General features: G+C 39.0%; 1 long non-coding RNA gene across 1 annotated transcript in view; it reads left to right on the forward strand.

Moving 5' to 3' along the window:
- Nucleotides 1-1,872: 1,872 nt before the first annotated feature.
- The window catches only part of LOC111528614, a 37,078-nt gene continuing 11,367 nt past the window's right edge, over nucleotides 1,873-27,583 (forward strand). The window contains exons 1-2 of the long non-coding RNA XR_002727090.2: nucleotides 1,873-2,025; nucleotides 4,882-4,994. This is a non-coding gene — a long non-coding RNA (uncharacterized LOC111528614). The remainder of the gene's footprint in view (nucleotides 2,026-4,881; nucleotides 4,995-27,583) is intronic.

Consider the following 27,583-nt stretch of genomic DNA (forward strand, 5'->3'; position numbering starts at 1 on the left):
TAATTGCCCATCATATTTTCCCACAGGCAGTAAACCAAGATGCCAAGTGAAGACTTCTCTATAGCATAGGGCAAAAATCCATGCAGCTAAATCCTGGTGTTCATGGTCTATGTTAATTTGAAAACCAAAAACCCATGAAACACTATGCGGGGAGCTTCAAAAGAACTGCTGTCTTGGGAATTCTTACCAACTTTGAAGACTTTGGGGAGGTGTGGTCTGTTTTTCCTTCTCTGAATTCTCCTCCCGGCCTCTAATCCAGAGCCTGTACATGTGGGTGAATTTGCGCACACACACCCATCAATGGCAAAAGCCTCTCCAGGATCCTTCCAGGATCCTTGGACTCAGGGCTCTACAGGGCTATGTGAAAGTGTGATGGTCCACTGAAAAATGTTGTCAAACAGCAAAGTACCAACCTTTTTGAATCACTAGGTCATATTTTAGAGACGATTGTGAGTTCTACCTCTGCAGGAACATGACTTTTTCACAGTGTATTTTCTCAAATAGGAGAGAAGAGAATTCCAACCAGCGAGATGAGAATTGCACAAATCCTGCAGCCCATCTCTGCCACAGCTCAAAGTAAGCAACTTTTACTGCTGTATTCTTAAATAGTCCCAAGAATCAAATTATGTCTCTGCTAAAACATTGTTAGACCTAACTTCCTCACCAAGAATGTGGGCTTTGGTCTGACTGCCAGGTTGAGAGGGCGTTTCTTGAAAAGGTTCCTTTGTAGGCACAGTATGTGCTCATTAGATATAAAAGCTGATGGATTAACTAATTCCTTTAGCCTTTCCAAAATAGAGGTTTTATGGAACTATCTAGGCCCATAACAAATGTTTCTGTGATGAAACAAACTCAGGAAACTGTATATTTTCTTTTTCCCTTAAAGTTTCACAGAATGCATCATCTCATTAAAATCTCCAGAAACCCTACAAAGAAGAAACCTTACCTGGTATTCCCCAAACTGAGATTTCATAGACTTCTACTGATTTGTAAAAGAGACTCTTATTCTGAGAATTTCTCATGGCTCTTAAAAAGAAGTCACCTTCCCATTGTATAGACTTAGAGACACAATTTGTACTTCTTTTTCGGATTGTTGGGTAAGTAATGACCCAGGCCATGGAAGAAAATGAGGAAACTGTGCACACAAACTGATGTCTTATGTGACCAACATGCACAGAAGAAATGGAAGCTTTCTCCTATCTTTCCAGTGTTCAAAAATCCTATTGCTGAATTCACCTCCTATTCCATGAGATGATATAGAAAGCCTCCATAAAGACCCCAAGTTATGTTTACAATTTATTCTGTATTCCTTTTCTCTGGCAATTGATGACTGCTATTATTAATGAAGACATTACAAGGAATGAAAGGGCTTGCCTGCCACTTCTCACCACAAAACTGTGTGGCATCAAACAGAATGAAATCCTTCTGACACTGACAGCTGGAGAAAACCTTGTCACCACAGTGAGTGTCAAGTGTGGTGTGACATCTTTGTGTGTGTTTCCTTTGCACCTAATAACTTCATTGCCAATACAGACCAAAATAATGAAAGAAAACCTGCTTTTGCCGGCCCAAAGGATTAACTGTACTGTTGAGAAAACTGCAGGGATATTTGACATGAGATCACAATTTTTAATTCTTTTCCCCCCAGGATTCTGTATGAAGTATTTTTCTATCAAGGATTTAAATAGAATTACTTTTCCTCACATTGGTCATGGAGAGAATTAAGACATTAACTGTTGATCCAATTTATACTGCCATTTGATCCCATAAGTGCTATACAGGACTCGGTTACTCATGGAAAATAGCTCCTGCCAGATCAAACACTCTCAGGGCCAAAGTCACAAGATTCTGACTTTACATGCTCTGTTCTGCCTCCTTTCATTTTGCCTCTTGGATTGTCATGAACTTCCCGAGCAAGGAGGCCATCCACCATGCAGCGTAATGTCTTGCTAAGAGAAATTAGTACTCAGTCTGCTCAGGTTCCAACAAAGACTTTCTTCATGAAGATCTTCAAGTGGAATCGAGGTAGGAACTGTTATCCTTTTCAACCCTTGTCCTATTCATTCACACCTTGGAACAAAAACAGAAAGCTGAACTCTGTAGAGGGAAAAATTGATACCACATGGTTTCTGGTGTATCTGCAACTTTTGGCTCTCATTTGGAAAAGGATGTGTGTGTCATGCACACGTGTCTATTTCATCCTCATATCTGACAAATACCTTTGTGAATTGCTCTGTGGACTATTTGGATGTTAGTGTAGGTTACAAATTTCTAGAGGGCTGGGAGATGTCTTTAAATCTCATAGGTCATGAACACTAGAAGTTTCAGATAAAAGGTCTCATTTTCAGATGAGTATGAGGAATACTTTATTTTCAGCCCTCTCTTTTAAGAGGCGTAAAATCCTTTAGTGCTGAAAACACTTGTACTACCAATAATGAAGATTTATGTTTAACTTTAACTCAGTGTGTTCCTAACTTGACTGTGGAATTCAAAGTTCTTGTAAGATGCCACAGACCAGGTAAGACTTAAAGATTTGCCAACATTCAAAACCTCTGAAAAATAACCCATTACTGGGCAGCTAGGTAATCTCCCTCCTAATTTATCTGGCTCTATTTTCTTTTCTCTACCATCACCAATAGCATCTTTCTAATCCCTCACTCAGATCTTCTCATTCCTCCATTCATTAGAACACTGGTTCATTTCTTCAATAAACATGCCAAATAGGAGTGGCTCAAACAAGACGGGAAGTTTTTTCTGATGTGACAGTCTGCATATTTGCAGTCCAGCACCTGAATGATAACAGCAAGAGGACAGAGGCTCCGGGTTCCCCTTTAGTGCCCTGCCATGTGTAGGGTGTTTCCCATCCAAATGTGCCAAGATGTCTTACCACTATGCCTGTATTCTAGGCAAAGGTGAAGGAGAGAGAATTTTCCTTCCTTGCAAGAGCATCATTTGCAAGTTGTGTTTCTGCTCACATCCCATTAACCAGAGCTTTATTGCTTGACCAGAGCTAGCTGCAAGGGAGGCTAGGAGGTGTTGTTTTTGTCAATCTGGTAGCCTTTATCACACTACAATTTTTATGTTAGAGGAAAGAGAAAGAACATTTATTAGGGAATAGCTAACCATCTCTGCTACACCTATGACCTTGCATTTGGCTTTTACAATGATTTTGTGAAGTGAGAATTTTTATCCCAAGTTTTCCACTGAAAAAAGTAAAGCTCATAAAGCTGAAATAATTTTAATATTGTCATCATGTTAAGAATGATGAAGGGTATGAAATTTTATCTGCTTCCAAGCTAACAAGGGAGCCGCCACAATTGTGTGGATTCTTACAGAAGACACAGACTCCTGACTCAGACACAGAGGACTTTATCACTCATGGCACAGGAAGCAGCAACAGCTCCAATATTCATGTTGGTTCTTCTTGTCCCCCAAATCCTGTGGGGCATTAAGAGCTGGCCAAGGTAGATGCTGCACATGCAGTCGGTTTGCACCAAAGGTGAGAAATCCCAAGCTTAGGAAACTACAAGCTTTTAGAGAGGCTATCAGGAAACCTGCCCTACTTTTTCCTTAGGAGGAAAACTTTTTTTGGTATCCTAGTAAAGAAACAAATCTCTCTGCTCAAGAGAGACACATTGCCTCTAAGCTCCAAGAAGTTCACCATACAAATATTCTTGGAAGGCAGTCCCAAATAAAAGTCTCTTTGTTGACAAAGCTTGCAGAAACATGAGAGACCCATGGACATTTTTTCCCCAACACACAGATAGTCTTGCTATTTTCATTACAATAAATGCACTTCTATAAGAAGTCTCCCACGTACACTCACCATGCCTCCGTCAGGGCAGTTCTCACTTTTTATTGTAATTGTTTACACCTCTGGATCTCCATATTGGAATATCAATTCCCTGAAGGTAGGGGCTATGGCTTTTGCTTTTATATCCCTAGCACCTAACACATTGCTTGGAATATGGAGCATGTTCAACAACTATTTTGAAGTATATTACAATAAGATTTACTTAAGGGATAGAACAAATCAGCAAGCATTACGTGTTATTGAATCCACTTGAGGTTCTTTTTGCATGGATCCTAGGGTACGTGGCTAATTTTTATGATTCTGGCCTCAAATACCACTCCCCTGACTACTGTATTTAAAATATCATTCTAGATAAGTCTAATGATAAGCACTTGTCACTACCTGATACTATTCTGCTTGTTTATTTAGGTATCTGACTCCCCTTCTAGAATAGAAACTCATGACTTCAAGGACTTGCCTATCTAGTTCATGACTGTATTGCTATACTCTAAAATAGTGTCAGGCCTAAAATAGAAGTTTCATAAGTATTTTTGAATGAATAAGTGAATGAGTAAATTCAGCAAACATTCACTAAGTTTATACCATCTGCTAGGAACAAAATGTTTTACCGTGTCACAGTGGCCCACAAAGAATATTGTTACTTTGGGCAACTGAAATAATTCCATATCTGGGTTGAGTTGAGTGGCAGCATCACTTTTGTTGGGGCAATGAGCTTCCATTCCTCACTACAGGTATTCCACTGCTGGCTTGAACTGGGTCCTGAACACTGCCCTTTCCTGGTCTTGCTGGCAAAGGCATCCTGTGCCAGCAGGCAGCTTCACTGCCTTCTTCTCCTCTCTGAGTCCCTAGGTAGCCATCCTGCTTATCAGGTATCCACAGTTCTGGTAAGGTAGCCTCAGGGAGCCATCTGATTGACTCTGCGGGTCCCACACCTCCAAGGACCCCATGCCCTTCATATGATGCTTAACCCTTTGTTTATCCTTATTCTCACGTGGGCAGCAGGTAGCTATGAGACCCTCTCTCACCTTTCCTTTATGCTTCTTCCACCTCTGTGTGATCTCCTGTAGCAGCCTTGCCCATAAAGTCTCTCCTGTGGCTCCACTGAGAAATTCGATTAAGTATTCTAATACTGCTCTGAAACAAAGTGATCCAATTCAGGTGAGGTAATTTGTCTTGCAAGGTGTATCAATACTCATTTTGTTCATTATTTACCCATTTCCAAAAATGATGTGAAGTGGGAAAATGTCAATGTTGAACAACAAAAGTAGTAAACTCCCTTTGGGGGGAAGATCATTATAATTTGTTTAAATACTGACAAATATTGATATCAATGGTGAACGTGGAGTTGGGGCATGAGGGAAATTAACAGAGGGAAATTACTAGGATATTTTTCAAGCCATCATTGATTCAAAATGAATGAGAGGAGAGCTTTGCATGGAAAATTAAAGACCTAATACTAAAAATAATTATTAAGTATTTTCTCACTTTCATAGATGAAGAAATTACCTCAGAGAAGTCAAATAATTTACCCAGAGTCACAAAATAAGCAAATGACGGAATATTCAAATCCAGGTCTTCTGACTCTACCTCCATTACATTGTCTGCCTTAGAGGTTTCCGAAGTATTGATAAGATGGAGGCTGGAAGAGCTTTAAACAGACCATATAAGGCCAGGTCTGAGTTGGAAAAGCAAAAAGGCCCAAGGAACAGCACAGACCCTGATCAGTGGGGTATCCAATACCAGTGTATTTGTATTTTATTTATACAAATACAACAAAGATTCAAGGTTGCACATGTACCCAGATGTTTCCATTATTGATATATATATATGCCAATTTAAAATATTTAAATGGAAAAAAATTTGTGTCCACTTTATTGTATAACTATGCTAGTTACAGGAACCGTCTCAGTATCAGTTATATATCACTCATGTCAAAGAACCAGGGTCAGAAAAAAAAATCTCCAGTAAAGATCCTTGCAACTCAGAAACACTCTTTCTTCTGGATATTGCTATGAATTAGAGTTCAAAGAAAGCATTTTTAAAAGAAATATGATTTATTTGTTCCTCATGATAAACAATCAAAACATCACATTGTACCCCATAAATATATGCAATTATTTGGTTAACTGAAAATAAAATTTAAAAAGAAATAGAACGAACCTGAGTTAAACCCTGAGTTAAATGACTTTTTAACAAAATTCAATGGATTTAGTTTGAGTTCGTGTTTGCCTATGTCATGAATAGAGTATTATTTATGATAACATCCAGAAGAACAGTTCTCAGGGGTTGGCTTCATTACAGTATGTTAATTTAAATTAATTTACCACTATTCCCTACAGTTATTCGTTAGTCTTCCCCTGAAGATTTTCTCACACACACACCCCCACACACACCCACACCACCTTCCAGAAATGTAAGAAATATCTTTACCTTCATCCTATCCTATCTTTAAGAGGCCAACTTCTAGCTTTGCATGTAGGGAGGATTAAAACATGAGAAAGAAAAGTAGGCCTAACTTGTCATGAAAGTAAAACATATGGTCAAAGCCCATACCAAATGATAATGCCTGTATTTTTCCAGATATGAAGTTCCTCTCTTTTGCTCTTAAATGGGTTGAGAAATTGTGATAGGTAGTTGGGGGAAAAAGCATTTGGGTCCCTGAGTTTTTCATTATGGTGTTTTTGCTACTAGAAAATACATGTCTCAATGGTGAATATTTTTAAAAAGGTACCATTTCAATTTAACTAGACCCTTAAAAATAATAGAGGCTCATCAACAGGTGGCATAAAGAGAGGAACAACAAACATTGGGGCCTACTTGAGAATGAAGCATGGGAGAGGGAGAGGATCAGAAAGAATAACTATTGGGTACCAGGCTTAGTACCTGGGTGAAAAAATAATCTGCATAACAAGCCCCCATGACACAAGTTTACCCATATAATAAACCTGCACATTTACCCTTGAACCTAAAATAAAAGTTAAAAACAAACAAAAAATCCCCTAGAGGCTGCTTCCATTCCATGTGAAATGTCAAAATTTGTATTCTTTTCTCCCACTTAATGAAAGTCTGGCATAAAAAATCCAGAGTCTACTGTAGCACTTTTGTCATGTGTTCTAATAATGCATTTTTCACACGAGCAAAATCATAGAAAGTGTGGTGAAATACTGTTTTAAGTGAGAGCCATCCTTCACCTGGTATGAAATGACTGTGCTAGATTCTATTTCACAGCCAAAAATTATGATTATTGCACCGTGTATATGGGGTTAATCTTGATTATTCTTATTCACCACACCAAGAAATTACTCCAAACCTAAACTGATCCAATTAATAAGACTGCAATTAAAACCAAGAAAAAAATATAAACTTATTTTCTAGTTCTCAGAAAATATATGAGAAGGAAAATTGACTCCAGAGACACAAATGGCCTAAGGGAATAATTAAAATTATAATTAAATAATACCAAGTCATCCTAGGCCTACTTAACTCTATAACTCCCTCCAGGATTATTGTGTCATTAGGGGAGGGAGGATGAAGAAATCACTTTTCAGGATTTCTCAGTGTAAGAGAGTTCTCCAGACTTTCAGAGCCTAAGAAGAGACCAAGAAGAAATAAATATCAGGACAGATGAAGCTGACATTACACCCCTGCCCAGTCATTTCTACTTTACCATTGATAGCTGTGTGGCCAAGGAAATCGACCTTGTACCCTTTATCTTTAATTTCCTCATCTCCAAAATATCTAGGAAAATAGCAACATGAATCACAGAGTTGCTATGAAGATTAAGTATAACCATGTATACTAAGTGCTATGGGCACTTATTCAGTATTGGATATCACTATTAATATGAGGAAGAGGAAGACATCAAATGGTGTAAAGAGTATTCCAGAACAGCTAAAGACGGTGACAATAGTGAATGCACTGAGCCAGGTGTTAATGGTAGGAGAGTTTCTGGAGAGAGTTGGAATTGCAAATTGGAAAAGCCTCCCTGTAAACTGAATGTGGGACTCTGGGAATGGAGGGAGGAGGTGAAGCCTCAAGCAGCTTTCTCTGTCTCCCATTAAGCGCAGACGCCAGAAAGTCTATCATTGATAAGGAGTGGGGCAATGAAAATGGGGAGAAGCCTAGCGAGGAAAAGGGTTCCCTTTCCATAGGCCACATAATCTGTTCTCCCAGTTTAGCAAGTGACCCAAGGTCGGCCAGGTGCGGTGGCTCATGCCTGTAATCCCAGTACTTTGGGAGGCTGAGGTTGGCAGGTTACCTGAGGTCAGGAGTTCAAGACCAGCCTGGCCAACATGGTGAAATCCTATCTCTACTTAAAATACAAAAATTAACCGGATGTGGTGGTGTGCACCTGTAATCTCAGCTACTTGGGAGACTGAGGCAGGAGAATTGCTTGAACCTGGAAGGTGAAGGTTTCAGTGAGCTGAGACCGTACCACTCCAGCCTGGGCAACAAGAGTGAGACTATGTCTCACACACAAAAAAAGAGTGACCCAAGGTCTCTAGCTATTTCTTTAAATTATTGTTTAAAAATCATTAGTGAAAAACTACCGAGGCCGGCATGGCGGCCCACGCCTGTAATTCCAGCACTCTGGGAGGCCGAGGTGGGTGGATCACGAGGTCAAGAGATCAAGACCATCCTGGCCAACATTGTGAAACCCCGTCTCTACTGAAAATGCAAAAATTAGCTGGGTGTGATGGTGTGTGACTGTAGTCCCAGCTACTCGGAAGGCTGAGACAGGAGAATGGCGTGAACCCGAGAGGCGGAGGTTGCAGTGAGCAGAGATCGCACCACTGCACTCCAGCCTGGGCAACAGAGCCAGACTCCCTCTCAAAAAAAAAAAAAAGAAAGAAAGAAAGAAAGAAAAACTACCCATTGGGTACAGTATATATTACTTGGGTAAAAGGTGCAATAAAATCCTATACTTCACCACTGTATAATTCATTCATGTAACCAAAACCTCTTGCACCCCTAAAGCTACTGAAATATAATTTTTTAAAATAAAAAATAAAACAAATAAAAATCATTAGCTCACACTGATTAGGATAGCTAACCACAATGATAGAAAATAACAAGTGCTAGCTAGCAAGGATGTGGAGAAACTGGATCCCTCCTACACTGCTGGTGGGAATGTAAAATTGGCAGCCTCTTTGTAGCACAGGTTGGCAATTCTTCAAAAGGTTAAACATGAAGTTACCATATAACTCAACAAATCTACTCCTAGGCATAAACCTAAGGTCACTGAAAACAGATTTCCACACAAAACCTTGTACAAGCATGTCCACAGAAGCATTACACGTAACAGTCCCAAAGTACAAACAACTAAAATGTCTATCATTGATGAGCAGATAAACAAAACCTAGTATATCCATACAATGGAATAGTATTTAGCCATAAAAGGGAATGAAGTACTCACCTTAAAAACATTATGCTAAGTGAAAAAAGCTAGTTATAAAAGGCCACATATTATATGATTCAGTTACATGAAATGTCCAGAAAAGGCAAATCCATAGAGATAGAAAGTAGATTAATGGTTGCCAGGGGCTGGGGAAGGAAGGGTTGGGGATTGTTTGCTAATGTGTATGTGATTTTTTTGAAGTGATTAAAATGTTCTGAAATTAGACAGTGATTATGGTTGTACAACTGTGAATATATTAAAAATCATGGTGTGTGCTTTAAAAAGGCGAATTGTGAATTAGATGTCAAAAAAGTATGAGGAAAAAAATCAGTATCTCATTTAACAAATTATATTAAACTAAATTGAAGGCAAATAAAAGCCAAGGTTTTACAAATGCTTTAGTGAGCCTACACAAGTCATTCATTCCTGTTTCTTAATTTTCTTCAACTGGAGGAAGAACAGAACCACCCTTGCCACCTACATTTGTGATAAGACCTGAGTACATTTTTTAAATGTCTGTGTTTTTCAACCAAAGGTTATATACAAATACTAGGTGTTATTATGAAACTGGCAACACTGAACACTGGGTAACTTTAAATAGAGTCACCATGAGGTAGTTGAGTCTTAAACATATGCACTGGTGTTCATTTCTCACAGCAACTGAGTGGCCCATTGGATGTACTTTGGCTCTGATTGGGTCATCCATGGGGGCAAAGCTTGGGATACACACACACACAGTTTTCAGATTCAAGCCCTAGTTGATTCCTCTAGTTATCATGGTGTCCAGAATATTAAGTTCTGTTTTCAAAATAGACAGCCCACAAAATTGTCAACTCTGATGATCCTTTTAGAAAATAACCTAGGGCACTCATCATCACACCCAGAAGAAGGATGGTCCGTAAGAGGTGCTGTTCACATCCCTTTTTGTGCAATCAAAAGATCTTGATTCTCTTCCTTCAGATGTCTTTTAAGGAAGTAGATAGAAAGAATAAGATTCTGGAATGTGGAAAAGGTAACTACCCCCTTTTCTTGATGGCAAATGTTGTTAGTTTAACCTTCTATGGAAAGGAAGGGCAATGTAGGAAGTGCAGTGAATCCTCAGTTCCAAACAGTCATTGCAAACTGACTGTCTACCCTTAACTCACTGTAAACAAGTGCATTTCTAACAAAATAATCTGCCTGCACCTCACTTGTGATTTACACAAATGAGTTTGGGATCCACACAGTGTAGAAGCCAAAGCAGGGAGACAAAGCCACTGTCTACTCTCTCCACATTCTTTCTTTGTCCCAACCCCATCCCTTGCTGCTGGGCAGGTGCACAGGGGAGAGGGTATGTGCACCTTTATACGGTGGAGAAGTACACACCTGCTTCCTGCCCCCTCTGGTGTCTCTCAGAGCTACCAGCCAGAGAAGAAGTAAAGCTGAATTGCGTGTTGCACTGAAAGGGCCAGGATCTAGTGACCCATTTCTCCACTCCAGTCCTTCACTCCCTTCAACACAGCTAAAGAAGTGGAAATGAAAAAGAGGCAAAGACTGGTATGGAAATTTAAACATAAGCAATGAATGATTTGTATCTTTATGGAAACTTTTGCCCTTCCCACATTTTCCTCTTATCTCATAGAAGAAGGAATCTCCATCATGACTCTCTCAGAAACACTGTACAGGAAAGATCCACCATCTCAATTCCTCTTTATTTGCTCTGTTTTATGGAAATGGGAATAATAATCTGATTGGTTAATTTGCCTCAAATCAGGAGACTGGATTCTGCTGCTATCTAGGGTACCTGGAAGCAAATGGTGGCTAGGTTTGACAAACGCTGGATGCCTGTGTTCAGTGATGGTGGACATCATTGGTGGAAGGCTTCCAACCTTCATATGAGAAGCAGACCAAGCACTGGGTTTATGGATTGGAGATGAGAAGCTACAAGGCAAGCAAAAACCAGCAGCCAAGGGTGGGAGCAGAGAGAAGGGGGAAAGAAGCAGCGTGGAGCTATTCTCGATTACGTGACTTGTATACAGTTTATAACAGACTAGCTTCAGCTGGATTGAACAAAAAACCCAAATAACTATTTTAAAAACAGTTCTTTCCCTTTCCCAAAAAAGTTTGAAGATAGATGAGCCAGGACGTGTAATGTTCTCCACAATCATCAGGGAATGAGAATATTTCTGTTTTCCACTCTACCTACTTGGCCTGTAGCTTTTGTTTTTAAGGTCACTTCAAGGTTGAAAGATGGCCTCTAGAGCTCTAGACATGGCACTGTGTCCCAGGGCATTGGGAAAATAGAAGGAGCCAGGGAAGGACACACCTCCCGGCTGAATGAAAGTTACCCTGGGAGGCCGGGCACGGTGGCTCAAGCCTGTAATCCCAGCACTTTGGGAGGCCGAGAGGGGCGGATCACGAGGTCAGGAGATAGAGACCATCCTGGCGAACACGGTGAAACCCCGTCTCTACTAAAAAAATACAAAAAACTAGCCGGGCGAGGTGGCGGGCGCCTGTAGTCCCAGCTACTCGGGAGGCTAAGGCAGGAGAATGGCGTGAACCCAGGAGGCGGAGCTTGCAGTGAGCTGAGATCTGGCCACTGCACTCCAGCCTGGGCGACAGAGTGAGACTCTGTCTCAAAAAAAAAAAAAAAAAAAAAAAGTTACCCTGGGAACCCCGCCCACCAACTTCTGCTTGCATTTCATTGGCCACTTCCCGCTGCCATGTAGGTTGGGATGTAGAGTCTTATCTGGACGCAGTGGTGGCCTAAATAACATCATATGGGGTCACAGTGCATTAGTAAGGAGGAAATGGATGCCTGATGAGTTCCAGAGAGCAATCAGATTAATCACATTGGCTCCTATGGGGAGGAGAAAACAGAAGATAGAGAGGTTAAGACTCACTCCGTAGTACATTCATGAGAGATCAAAAGAATTAACAAAATTTTCTTTCTCTGTAATCTAAAGGTGAGCAGAGAATTAAGGGAGTTCTCTGAATAAATTAAGACCATTACCTCATTGCAAATACGCATACACACTTGCAAAAGTAGACCCACTTTTCAGGGACAAATGCCAAGAAAAGAACAAGGTTAGAGAGGAAAAAGGCTCCCTTCTACAGCTATGTCTTCCCATAAAACATTGTGGGGTGTGTGTGTTTGGTGTGTGTGTGTGTGTGTGTGTTTGAGAGAGAGAGAGAGAGAGGGAGGGAGGGAGAGAGAGTAATGGAGTAGTGGTACTATTTTATTCAGAGCAAGTTCTCAACTTTCTATGTACTTTTATATGTATCAACACACTCTAACCCTACTGAGCTCCCATTATAAAAGTTGATCACCCAGGTTAGGGCACAGTTTGTTCCTGTGCAAGGACATTCCCAAAGAACAGATACAGGGAGGGCAGCACTTCCTCTGGGTCTTATCACTAAGTTAATGGTCAGAATTCATGCTGTGGAGTGAACAGCCCATCACAGTCTGAGGCATTACCGTGGAGGATGAGCTTTAGGGAACAATGGGGTAAAGACAGACCAGACAGGACAGGCCGTCCGGAACACTGCCCAGAAAAATTCCCACCACCTCTGCCAGCTCCTGAACTGCCCGTGTAGGGAGATTTCTGCTGTTACACAATCAGCTGGCTTATGTTGTCTGCATGGCATGTTGAGAGAAGGCTGTTTAGGGGCCAGCTAAGTCAGTTTCTCTGGCTGCTGAAATAGCAGCTTTCATAAAAATAGAGTTACAAAACTAATGTTAAAGCTTGGGCTGCATACTGTCTTTTTAAGAAAAATAATGGATATTATAAACAAGGGACAGTAAAGGTTTCGGGGAGAAAATACAATAGAAAAGTCCTAGCACCCTTTGGAGAAGGTAATGGGACTCTCTTGTGACCTTTATTTCAGAATTGCTTTGTAATTCTGGTAAGACAGACACTAAATTGTTGTTTCTGGACTGTATAGACATTCCAAAACTGTATGCACATTCCAGTTGTCATTATTGGAAGTATACACACACACATGCAAAAATGGACCCATTTTAAAATGAGCAAACACAAGGGCCAAAATGTTTGATTACAGGTTCATGATGGACTTTTTCTTTCAATTACACAAATGCTTATATTTTTCTAACAATAATTTCATTTGAAGAAAAGTCAGTTGATAAATTTTAAGGTTGCATTTATTACTCCCATTGGTTTTTGAAAAGTGTTCATTCAGCCTAGGTGTTTTTAGGGTATCAGCATTTGAACTCAGGGTTCTGAATCTTGAAAGCATAATGGTAAAAGTCCTGCTTTCATGTATTTAAGTGTTCTCAGAGACTACAATTGCCAATATAAATTTGAAAAAGCAAAATTTACAGTACCATCGGTTTTTGTTAACAAATACTGTACGCAAATCCACTGTAAAACTGCCTTACAAATATTTTCTTAACAATGTTCTACAACTAGTAGTTATCTTTGAGGTGCCTGGCAAAGAAAACGAAATCCATCCACTTTGTGCCAGTCAGTAACAACCACAACAGACCAGCTGATGTTGTTAACAATGCCCCTATTAGCTAAGGATCAGAAATTTTGTGATATTAGTTTCTGGGATCATTTCAGAATGGAATTAGACTGACTCATCTCAGGTGCTGGTCCTCTTAATTCTTTGGTCAGTAGGAATTAGTCCTACCAAGCTTTATCTTGGTCATACCCAACACTGTCCTCAAGCATAAGCAGCCCTAATATAGGATCCCATTTGTCAGAAGTTTTCTTCTCTGTGCTTGGCTAAACTCCCATTTGCAAAAGGAGCTGTTTATGCAATTTGATTGCTTTTAAGAGCTGTCCCACCTCCAAATGCCACCTCAAGGGGACTCAGTGACACCAACTAAGAGGCATGTGAGTGCTAAGGTTTAGAGTTGCCCGTGTTTGCTTTCTGATACAGGAATGCCGGAAGAAGCTGAGTGCTGGATGAAAGTGAAAGAGATTATCAGTACCAGAAAGCCAGCTCTTTCCTTCTTCCCTGGAAATGGAGTTGTCAGCAGCCGGTTCAAAGCAGACATGTGAGAAAATCACCATGTCTTTCTATTTTAATGGAAATGACTTAAATAATCGTCTTGCAGTAAACATGTTTTAAAAATTGATCTTTCTGGGGTTGAGGGAAGCTGGCTATACTAAATGGGCCATGAGCAGGGAGTCAGCTGACTTATTACTGGTTTTACCACTTACTGGACGGGTGACCCAGATCAAATTTTTAGACTGTCTAAACCCTAAGTTTTCTCATCTCTAAAGTGGGAGTCTTGCTGGATTACAGTTTTTGAAAAAAATGATCTATAGGCAGCTCTAAAACTCAGAGTAGAGTGCTTAATAACTTTTCCTTATCTCCCCTCAAGAGGAATATTCATTAGTAAATCAGAAGATGATGATATTAACTTATAGCATGCCCATAATCCATAGCATACATACAGGCCAAATTGTACCTGATTTATCCAATTGCTTAGACAATGGTTTTAAACCTGATTCACATGGAACCCTTCATAAAAGCACATTGCCTCTCCATCCCAGGAGGTTGAGATTCTTTCAGTTTGGCAAGGAATCTATATGTTACCTGTATTGATAATTTCAAAGTATGCCAAAGTCTGAAACCCTCTTAGGTTAGGAACAGGTCAGTATGAGAGAAAATAGTCATTTTGATTTAATCTAATAACTTTACCATTTAGATTAAAAGATACACCCAATCCATTAATAAAAATGTTAAAACTAGGTTTTTTAAACTCTAGGTAAACATTGCCTGAATCCTTTGGTGCTTCAATTTAGCTAAACCATAAAGTAAGCAGAAACTATAAAGCTTCCTGACTGTAAAAATGGTAAAATTCTAGTTCAAATGTCATGCCTCTCTGGGACACCTCCCTGTAAATCTCATCGTCCTCTGTGGAACTCATCAAGTCCTCTTTTTGGTTCCTGGATAGTAGCAAATTATATTTAGATGTTTTATCCATGGCCACACCAATTGTGAACTTCTTGGGGGATAGACATGTTTCTCTCTCCTCCTTCAACAAAGCATCAAGCACACAGTAAACCTGAACAATGTGTGCTGATTTTCACTCTGTTACAGGTTTCCTAAAGTGATTTACCACTTATTTTAGAAAATTATGGACACACAGAAGATTTAGATGAAATTACTGGTAACATTTTACATATTTGTTTGAATTTGGAAGTACATTAAACTCTTTAAGATGTTTCCTAATCTCAAGTTATTTCTCTCAGGAAAGAAAAACGCAGTAATTTGCCTAAAAGCTTACCCTTAATTTAGGTGTTGATTTAGCGTCTCCTCTAAATACAATCCCCCTTCTCTGCTGCGTAACTGTTTTTAAAAGGATTGGCAATGGATGAATGAATAATAAACAACTCCTTTTACAAACATTTGAAGACCCCATCCAAACACATACACACACACAACATAAAATCTTTCCACGTCAATTTAGTAAGCCCTTAATTTTGCTTTCTAAGCATACAATATTATAAACCACAAAACACACAACCAGTTTAACTCCTGCTGAAATGACATAAGAAGATTCTACTGAAACGCTTAGGAAACTGGTAATTGTGTGCTGAATTTGCTATAGGCTGCATCACTAGAAGAGCTCTAAGTAGCAACGGCAGCAAATGTTGAGCAGTCACTTTCCTCAACTTGTCCCTGTCCTTAGGGAGCTCACAGTATGTGATGAAGACAGATACATGAACCATTAATTACCATATAAGGCAAAAAATGGCACATGGAAGAATATGCAGCTGTGTTCTGGGAACGAGGCAAAAAGAACTGCCTGGGGTCACGTTTCACAGACTAGAAAACATTTGATCTGCCTTGAAGGATGCATAGGAGTTCACTCAAAGATATTCCACTAAGAAAGGTATTATGTTTATCCAGCTTGCTTTTCAGGTCGTTCAGGTTAAAACAGGCTCTAAAAATAGTTTAACAATAAAATATATGAACTAAGGAAGGATTAGATGCAAACAGCCCAGCCAGTCCGTTTAGACCACATAAAGTCCAGGTATGCTCATGAAAATGCAGGCAGCAGGATGTCCAGTTTAATAGGAGAGGAAGAAAAGCAAGGGCACATAAAATAGAAAGGATTTATTCATTTTCCCCAATAAAGACTAAGCACCTTCGCAGGTTCTTGTTAATTCACCAACTTTCCAATTCTATATTCCAGGTACTCATCCTGCTATTCTAAAATAGCTGTTGCAGATAACGGGATTTTATGTAGGCCACATGACCTTAATTTTTATTTCTGCCTCACTCAGCTCAATGTCTACTCAAATTTGTTGGTCATAAACCAGGTATTTAATTAGATTACTTAGCGACACCTAGTGACAGAGATCGGAATCAAGTGCTATTTTAATACAGTGGAGTGTGTGCCTCTGTTATTGTCATGCTTTAGCCCAAGACAGCCCTCATTATTCCAAGTTCTCTTTTTTAACCTATTTCATTGCAATGGTACTAAAGCAAACCCATGCCCAGTACGGCCTGAAAAACAACTAATTAGAGAGAGGAAGTGAGAAAGAGAACAAAAAGGGAGAGAAGGAAGGAGGTGATTGAGGGACTGGGTTGGAATCGCAGAAGATCCAAGATCAGCAATGAGGGCTTCTATTTTTATGTATTTATTTGGCTGTGTTCATATCAAGAAAGGTAAGACCACCTGGAAGCGGAGGAAGCAATGAGAACCAGGGGCAGTCTAAAGAAAGGCTCAATTAATATTTTGTCTCCGTCTTTTCCACTTGTATTTGAAAGGGTAGAATAAACACATTTATAATGATTTTGAAATTCAAGATACATCCAAATTTAAACGTTTTTAAACAAAAGACAGTACTTATTGTCATAAAGTATAAAATGCCTTCCTCACTTTGCAATTCCTGTTCTTGCATCCCTGTCTATTCATCTTTTCATATCAAATTTTTTCCCCACTAAATGGATCTATTCGGATGGAGTCATTACTGAGTTGGCATTGCTCTGAAAATAAGCTGATGATTTGCTATCAGCAGTATGTGCTATCAAAAAAAAAAAATCAACCAAAGTAACAAGCAAAATAAACATAGTAATTAACATGTTAAAAATCAAAATATAACAAAAATACTAGAAGATAATGTGAGTCATGTGACAGTTTTAAATGGGTTGAAGGTGCTAATCCTGTTGGTCAGGATGGTCTCAAACTCCAGACCTCATGATCTACCTGCCACGGCCTTCTGAAGTGCTGGGATTACAGGCATGAGCCACCTTGTCCGGCCAAAAATCCAGCTTAACATAACCTATAAATCCCATCTCACCTCACTGAGCCTAGGTGCCCACTGTGGTGCAGTGCAGTACATTGTACAAAATAGTTTTGGATGAACAAATGAATAAAAGTTGGATGGCTCATGAATTGTAGACAGGAAGAAAATAGCAAGAATACAAGAAGATTATTCTATTTCTATAGGCCATAATCCTCCCATACCATCCTCACAGGGCTTTATCAGGTGGCCAAAAAACATTAGAGTAGTCAAGGGTCAAAACATTATTAATGATAAAAGTACACTTTAGGTTATTTCTTTCTTTGCAACTCACTTTAGTTTGGAAATGGCTTTGAGTATTTTCCATGTATTTATCTTAGTAAAAATCCATAAACTAGAAATGAAGGAGATGCTATGGAAACCTCATTTTTCCAGAGAAAGAGATGAACATTTAGAGGTTAAGGGACTGACAGAATGTCATAGTTGATAACTGGTAGAGCAGAAATTTGAACCCAGGACTGTCTAACTGTAGTACCCATGTTCTTAAATATTCAGTGTGCTGAACAGATCAACTTGATGTAAGCCCAACATGGATCAGGAGAAGGGGGCACTAAGGCTGTACAGTTATGACATGAGGACTTGCTCCCAAAGGAGCAGCAACCAGAATTCTAATCTCTACTGTTGCAAGCCCAGGCTCCATGTGAACCAGCCTCAGTATCTATATGCAGGAGAATTCAATCCAGCAGCTGGGGCGCAGAATTGGAGGCAATTCAAATATAAGCGGTCTTCAAGGTCACATTAGTACTTGGGTCATGGTTTCAAGGGACATAGCTATGTGAGGTTGTGTCTCCACAGTGAACTGGGACTATGAAACCCAAGGTTTGAGACACAGAGGAAGGGGCTAGGAACCAGCACCACCCTCCCCATACATCATCAAGCCAACTTGAAATTCAAGGAACTGCAATAGACAGAAAGTCAGTAGGAGAGTCCAGTTCTTTAGGCACCAAGTACACAGGGGCTGGTAGAAGGCTGATTTAGTGGGTACCTTGGTGTTGTCATTTGAATGTCTCCCCGAAAATTCATATGGTAAAACTTAATAATTAATGTGATTAAATGAAAAGGTACGGGGGTGAATTAGTCTTGAAAATGGAGCCCTCATGAATGGAATTGAGGGCCTTATTAAAAAAGATTTGAGGGAGCTATCTCTTCCATTTTGCCTTCCACTTTCCATCATGTAAAGACTCAGTATTCAAGGTGCCATCTTAGAAGCCTTCAACAGACAACGAGCTTGCTAGCGCCTCTATTTTACACTTTCCAGCCTCCAGAACTGTGAGAAATAAATGCCTACTATTTATAAATTATCCAGTTTCTGGTATTCTCTTATAGTGGCACAAACAGACTAAGACATGAGGTGAACCAAAGTGGTTGCAAGACACCAAAATACCAAGCTTATGGCAGCGAAACCAATACTAACTTCCACCTGTTGAAATGTGGCATCTACTGGTTTCCCCATCCTGGTAACATAGTCCAGAAAGATGGGATGGGGCTAAGTCAGGTTACAGTGAAGGATTCAGCATCTATGGCTGAGAAGGGCTGAGAAAGGCAGAGAATGACAGTGAACATTGTTGGTGTTTAGCCAGAATCTCCCCCACGAAAAATCCCATGAAACGACAGTGAGGTTTTAGGTGGGTGTGGGCGATATTTTGGGGAGAAAAGAACTATTCTATGGTGTCCTTAAATAATATTTGTGTAAAAGGTCCTTATTTTTGGAAGACCCTCTGTTACCTGTATTTTCAACAAATGGGTCCGAAACCCCGCCATATTAACATCGTATTGCACCATAGCCAGATGCTACAAACGATGAACTTTTTTTCACTTTTATGAGCGAACATCACAATTACTTTAAAAAAAAAAAAAGCAAGAATAATTTTCATTCCTTGGAAAAATTCGTAAAAACGTTATCAATAAGATGAGAAGATTCAGAACACATTTACTTGTATGCAGCACACACACTGAGGACCGAAGCATTGGCTAAAATGAAATACACCCATAAACAAATGTCTTAGGGAGAGTTTATAGGTGGTCAGCTCCACTGTGCAAGGTATACAGCTCACACCCTCTTTCTGAATAGATTTTTGTCATAACTAAAAAGGTCCGATTTTATCTCAAAACATGTTAATACATTTTTAAAAGGCTTGAAATGGGCCAAATTATAATTACATGTATTAAAATAGCACAATAATTTGCTTCACAAAAATACGAATGAAAAAATATCTTAGGCCTATCAATTAAGAGAAGAAATGTTTGACACATGACTTGAAATGGGGGACATAGATATTTTGGTATAAGCTTTAAAAGATAACATATTAATTTCTGGTTCTACAAAAAGACTGACATTAACACCCATCCTATTCTATTCCACAGAATGCTTTGGTACAACTTCAATAAATCCTTATGTACTTTAATTTGAGCCATAAATCTATGTTGCTGCATGTTACTTTTTAAAAGAGTGAAGTCTGCGGTTAAAGCCAACCCCTCAACTCTTACACCGTGTATTCACAACTACGTCTTCTGAAACCATGCAAGTTACCAGCATCAATGATTGACCTTAAAATTATTCTATTTGAGCAGCAAATTATAAAAAAAAAAGATGCTGTGCAATTTATGATTAGTACAATTGCTAAAATTTAAAGTAGCTCAATTGCTTTAAGATATAAAATTCAATATCTCCCTGTATTTATATAACATCCATTGAATACTTTATCTTCTGAAAGAGATAATCCTCTGTCAAAAAACATATTGCAGTTTTCCTTATGAAAAATTAGTTTGAATATAAGTTCTCAGCCTAAAAATCATTAAATTTTAATAAATCATAGAATTTTAAATTCAGAAAGGACCTTGGAGATCACTTAGTCCAACTTATCCTTTTCGGACAGGACAAATGAGGCTAATAAAGGGGAAATGACTTGTCCAAGGTCACACAGTAGCAGAGGCTAGACCCTAGCAATCTCAACAGCAAGATGTCTTGGCAAGCTATCTTTCCAAACTTCTGGTTTTGTTTGGTTTCATTGATTAAATCTAAAAACATCAGGCACACAGCAATATGATAAACATAGACTTTTACTCCAATTTTAAAGTCAGAACATTAAAATGATTCCTGAGAGTTTAACTACCCGCATTTTATTGAGAATGCAGTCAAGAGTAAATTATGACTAGCTATTGTGATTATCCTCAAATACACACATAAATTACCTTAATGTATTATATGGGATGGAATAAATTTTACATTTCAGGTATGTATACTGTGGCAGCTTTTATTTATATTGTACTTGCCTGTAAAGTATTATAAGCATAACACAAATTTGACCTTTAATTCAGTATCTCATGTATTAATTAAAAATAATCAGGTAATTAGATACCAAGTAAACAAAACTTTAACTCAAAATCGATTTGCATCCTTTACTTTTCTGAATACTCTAGAACAGAGACATCACTCATTTGTTCTTGTTTCTTCCAGATATGCATACCATCTGCATCTAGGACATATTATAAACTTGTAAACCACATTTGAGGGTACAAGGACAAAAATCAGATGCATGTTCATACTTAACAGTCCTACCTTCAACTGGTACCTTTTCTTAAATAATACTGGACAAATAGTAACATTTTGTTAATTATTTTTTGGTCATGAGGTTAATATTTTCAAATTGCGTAATACAATTAAATATTAAAATAAAAACACACGTTACATTATATAGAGATTTAATACCAACCTTTAAATCCTCTTACCAGCAAAAGATAGTATGTTTTATTCCTCAGAATGGAATCTGACCTGTATGTCTTTTACCATGGAGTTATTTTGAATGAAAACTTGCTTGGTTGAATGACAATATACAGTTGAAGTATTTTGTCACCATCAATGTTAGAAATAGCCATCCATATATAAATATATTTACATAAAAATAAATTTTTATGTATATAAAAATCCATATATAAATATACTTTTGAGACAGTCCTGCTCTGTCACCTAGGCTGAAGTACAGTGGCATGATCTCGGCTCACTGCAACCTCCGCCTCCTGGATTCAAGTGACTCTCCTGCCTCAGCCTCTGGAGTAGCTGGGATTACAGGTATGCACACCAGGCCCAGCTAATTTTTGTATTTTTAGTACAGATGGGATTTCACCATGTTGGCCAGGCTAGTCTCGAACTCCTGACCTCAAGTGATCTGCCCACTTCGACCTCCCAAAGTGCTGGGATTACAGGGGTGAGCCACCACGCCCAGCCATAAATATACTATGAAATGCATCAAGTAGGATGGATTATAGATTGATGGGGGAATGATGGATGCATAGATATGTGGTAGTGCAAGTAAAGTAAAATGTTCATAGCAGGATTGAGATGGTGGGTACTTTAATGTTTACTCTAAAATTCTTTCCACTATGCTGTATGTTTTAAAATTTTCATAATGTGTTGGAAAAAAGAATCAGTGGGAAATAACATATAAGCTTAAAAAATCATGGGATTTCTTCAAAATTATTTATCAGCTATTTATTGTCTACAGTTTAAATAAAAATCAAGGATGGCTTTAAGAAGTCTCATAATCCTGAAAATAAGTCAACACGGAACGACCTTTTTATGAAAAAGGAGGGATTTTAAAATATCAAGACAATTCTGATAAACTATATCTTGAGGTAATTCGGATAATATGTATATTACCTGATATTTTGATATTATACATATTTACCTAAATTGAGATTATATATATATTTTTACCTGAATTCTTTTGAAACTTGATATAGATATATGTGTGTGTGTGTGTTTGTATGTATGTACAAATATACTAGAAGCTGCAGGGAAAGAAGAGGAGTTAGAGAAAAAGTAAAAGAAACCATGAAAGAGATTGTAAATATTTAAATAGGTCTGAGGGATAAGGTTTGATCATTTTAGATTAGAAAAATAACCAAAAAACTTCCCGAAATATGTTGAAGAAAACCCAGGATGGATTGTTTAACTATGACACATGCAAGATATTGGTGTCAATAGCATGTCCATGCATGGTATCAAGATCAATATACACGTCCTTATTGCTACAAGAACAGCCTGTCAGGGTCAGGGGGATTTAATATGGATTCATTCTCCCTGGCAATGAATTAGAACCACTGTTGAGGCTCTAAAAAGAGAAACCCTGAAGGGTTTATCCTTCTAAGATTCTGATACCATAAGTCTGAAATGACACTCAGGCATATGAATTGTTCTTAAAGCTGGAGGAGATTGCCATGCACAGCTGGTTTCAAGTACAATTTCCTTATCCCTTAAGATGCAGACAGCAAATTATTTCTTAGTCATTAGATCAGTAGACCTATAAATTTCTGTTTATTAGTCCTTGCTGTGGTCTCCTCCCATTTTTTTCAACTCTGCTCTTAGATGAAAGGATGTTATTTCCTTGAAGGTTCCAATAAACCATTGTTTCGCACTCAAGGAAAATACATTTATAAGATCTAATTGTAGTCTTTTTTTTCCCCAACAGACTTGAAGTAGACAAGAAGTTAGTCCATCAGGGTTTGCAAAGGGGCCTGGCATAGGATATAAATAGAAGAAAGGAGAAGGGTAATGCCAATTCAATAAACCCTGGTGGAACACTTACCTTTTATCATGTGAAGAACTTTCCACGGATTTGAGGTAGAATGTCATCAGCTAGTCAGGTCCAGTACAGTGGAGGGTGGTCATGAATTCTAGCATGCCTGGGAGAGCGCTGGTTTGTGACTACTCTCCCAGTACCATTAATAATGTCTCTTTCACTCTTTAAAGTACCCTGGACTTTAGACAATAGATTATATGGTCACCGTAAGGTTTAGAGTGTTTTGAACCGGGTGCAGTGGCTCATGCCTGTAACCCCAGAACTTTGGGAGGCTGAGGCAGGCAGATCACCTGATATCAGGAGTTCAACATCAGCCTGGACAACATAGTGAAACGCTGTCTCTACTAAAAATACAAAAATTAGCTGGGGTTGGTGGTATGTGCCTGTAGTCCCAGCTACTCAGGAGGCTGAGGCAGGAGAATCACTTGAACCAGGGGGGTGGAGGTTGCGGGGAGATGAGATCCCACCACTTCACTCTAGTCTGGGCAACGGAACGAGACTATCTAAAAAACAACAACAAAAAAGATTGTTTTGGAGATCAGATTATAAATATAGATTTGGCAAGTTTCTTAATCTTACTGAGCCTTTGTACCTTCAATTGTGAATTGTTAATATTATCTTGAAGGTTGTTGTAAGGGTTAAATTAAATGATCAAGGTGAAGTACCTGGTCATGAGTCTAGATCCCTGTGAATGCTCAGCCATCAGTAGTAGTTAATACCAGGATGGATAGTGCAGACTTGCAGTCTGCCTGGATATAAATGAAGGTACTATCTATCACTTCTTAGCAGTGTGACTTGGAACAATTTTCTCATCTTCTCTAGGCTATTCCTCAGCTTCTTCTCTGTGAAATGGATATAAGGGGAGTCCTTGCATACAGTGTGTGTTATAAGGATTAAATAAAGTAGAATATGCATAGGGCTTTGAATAATACCTGGCACATAATACTCAATAATATATTATGATTAATACAATAAACTTAGGTTTTTAAAATAGTTTTATTAGTGGACAAAAGACTAGTGGGCAATCTACTGCATACAAAATGACATTTGACTTCATATGAAGGTGTTTCTGTGGTATAAACATATTGACAGTAAAACAGACTCACAAAATGTTGGCTCCTATTTTGACCTTTGCTATTCTATTATTTCACTTTCATGAATTATAGTTATTTTTGCTCTCTTTTTTGTTTTGGCATGAGTGGTCAGAACCTGTTCTAGTTTGTTCTCTTGCTGTCATTGTCTTAACTTCCATTCTGAGCAGGTGAGACCATAGAATTAGACTGAGGCATGACCTTGGGACTGCCTTCTGGATGAGATGAAGTGTTGGCGAAGAACCAAAAGAGCATGGACCATGTGTTAAGACAACTTGCTCAGAAGCTAACGAATAGGAAAACACTTGTTTCAACTGCAGATTCCAGTCTAAAGGAGCTAGAAGGTAGCAAAGTGTAAGTACCAGGCTTGGGGTGGTAGGGAGGCGGGAGAAGGAGGCTGGCAAGTTTTTATGAAAACCTCCAAACTAAGTTTATATTTAATGTTTCCATCCCTTTATATAATAAAATAAGATGGTAGGCTAATAGCACAGAATGAAGTAGTGCTAATTTATTCATATAGGTGTATCTTTGCAAGGTCAGGTAGAAAACTAATAAAATTAAACACGATACTCTAATCTGAATGTTTGTGTCCTCCCCCAAATTTATATGTGGAAAACTAATCACCAATGTGATTGTGTTCAGAGGTGGGAAGCCATTGGGAAGTGATTAGATCATGAGGGTGGGGACTTTGTGAATGGGATTAGTGCCCTCATAACAGAGGTCCCAGAGAACAGCCCCTGTCCAACCATGTGAGGACAAACGGAGAAGGCACCATCAATGAACCAGGAAATGAGCCCTCCCCTGACACCAAATCTGCTGGTGCCTTGGACTTCCCAATCTTTAGAACTATGAGAAATACATGTTTGTTGTTCATAAGCCATCCAGTTTATGGTATTTTGTAATTCAGCCCAAATGGACTAAGACACATGGCATTCTTTGATTTGTCTAGCAAAAAAAATTTTGTTAGCTCACACTGAACTATCAACTACTTCTACTGAATCAAAGAAACATATGTAAACTGTATCTAGTTTATTGAAATTGCTGAAGTTGGTAAGATGCAAACAGAAAACAACTTTATATTTCTTAAGGAATCTCTCAACTTGGTCTTCCCCATCCCTTGGTTGCTCTCAGATAAGAAATCTCATTTCTTTTTCAACACACACATACACATCCAATCAGTATAATATGAAAATTTCAAACTCTCACCCACTTTAAACCTTTTCTCTTTCCCTGGGCTGGGTCTGCTTCATGCTTAGGAACATGCCGAGGGGAAGGGGTGCATATAAAGCCCGTTAGTTAAGGTTCTGGAACAGATAAATCCTGAAATACAGTGGCTTGGCACAATGAAAATTTAGTTTTTCTCATAAAAAGTGGAACTAGCTATAATGGGATAGGGCAACTCCACCAACTGTCTGCTGCTAGAATTCTTGTGAAAGGAGAAAAATAACCTCCTATTATTTTAGGTTGTTAAAATAACCAGAAAGAAGAAATCACACTGTATTAACAAATAATGTGCTGGAGACAAAAGGACTGGACGGTGCTTTTGTTTTGATGTATTTTATTATTTTGTTTTTTCTGTTTTGTCCAGAAGGATGATTATTCAACTGATTGTAAAGAACACTCAGTTGCCATAGATGCATTAACAGTTTCTAGCAAAGACTTGGAATCAACCCAAATGTCCATCAGTGACAGACTGGATTAAGAAAATGTGGCACATATACACCATGGAATACTATGCAGCCATAAAAAAGGATGAGTTTGTGTCCTTTGTAGGGACATGGATGCAGCTGGAAACCATCATTCTTAGCAAACTATCGCAAGAACAGAAAACCAAACACCGCATGTTCTCACTCATAGGTGGGAACTGAACAATGAGATCACTTGGACTCGGGAAGGGGACCATCACACACTGAGGCCTATCATGGGGAGGGGGGAGGGGGGAGGGATTGCATTGGGAGTTATACATGATATGATGAATTGATGGGTGCTGACGAGTTGATGGGTGCAGCACACCAACATGGCACAAGTATACATATGTAACAAACCTGCACGTTATGCACATGTACCCTAGAACTTAAAGTATTAAAAAAAAAAAAAAAAAAAAAACAGTTTCTAAGTCTAGGGGAACTACCCAACACACACAAGAACGTTCTGATAGAGCCACTGAACCACCCTTTATTGAGAGCTCAGCTGGAAGCTGAACTGTTACAGGGCCTTTGTGTCTGGTTTGCCCCCGCTGCTGGAAACATCTATGCCCCACGATATCCTCGTTCTGCTGGGTAGTTAGTAACTTACACCTAGGGCTCTGCTGAGGGTGCATCTTCTCCAGGAAGCCTTTCCTGGCTCCTGAGGCTGGTGCAGAGACTACTGCTGCACATTCCCTGAGCACTGACTGCACTGTCCTCAAGAGACTCATCACGAAACCCTGCCTGTAAATTAACTATAAGAGGACCAGACCTCAGTCCCTGTTGCATCCCCTGGGCTTGACATAGTACCAGGCACTATTGGAACTTAAGTGTTCAGTAAATATTTCTTAAATCAATGAATTAAACACATTATTGCATCCTTCTCCATCCTTGCTCATAGGAGAGTTTTCCTGCTCTAAGGCCAAAGCTAAATAAATCATTTTGTCTGAGCATGAAGTTGTAGTCTGAATGGTAGTACACAGAGATACCTGGAGGGGGGAGTATAAAAATACACTGTCCTGAAAAAAACAAACAAACAAACAAAAAAACACTTCATTAGGTTCAAAGCTGCAGCAGTGGTATCTGGAAAAATATTCAATTCTTATGCCACTCAATACTCAAACAAGCAATACACTACAATAGTTTCCCTTAACCAAGCACTTACAGTTTGTCAAGACTTGTGCTAAAAATGTAAAAGTTTTAAATCCTAACAGTCCCAAAAGATAGAATTATTCTCTCCCATTTTACAGTTGAAGAAACAGGCTCTGAGAGATAAAATGACCCACCCAGGACCTCACAGATGGCAGCTTCCTAATCCTCAACTCTTACACCTTGTGTTGGCTTATTAGGGCTGCAGTAATAAAGTACTGCAAATGGGTGGCTTATAAAAATAGAAATTTATTCTCTCACAGTCTGGAGGCTAGAAATTATAATCAAACTGTTTTTCCCTGAGACTAAGTAGAAGCCTTCTTTGCCTCTTCCTAGCTTCTGGAGGTGGTCATCGAGGATGGGCATTCTTTGGCTTGCAGCTGTGTCTTTCAAAGCACTGCCTGTCATCACATGGCCTTTTTCCCGTGTATCTGTCTTCACATTATCTTCCCCATAAGGACACCAGTCACATTGGATCAGAGCCTACTTCAATGACCTCATCTTAACTGATTACATCCGAAATGATTCTATTTCCAAATAAGGTGACATTCTGAGGTACTGGGGGTAGGACTTCAACTGTGTGGACACAGTTCAATCTGT

This window comes from Piliocolobus tephrosceles, chromosome 10 (genome assembly GCF_002776525.5).
Source record: "Piliocolobus tephrosceles isolate RC106 chromosome 10, ASM277652v3, whole genome shotgun sequence".
NCBI lineage: Eukaryota > Metazoa > Chordata > Mammalia > Primates > Cercopithecidae > Piliocolobus > Piliocolobus tephrosceles.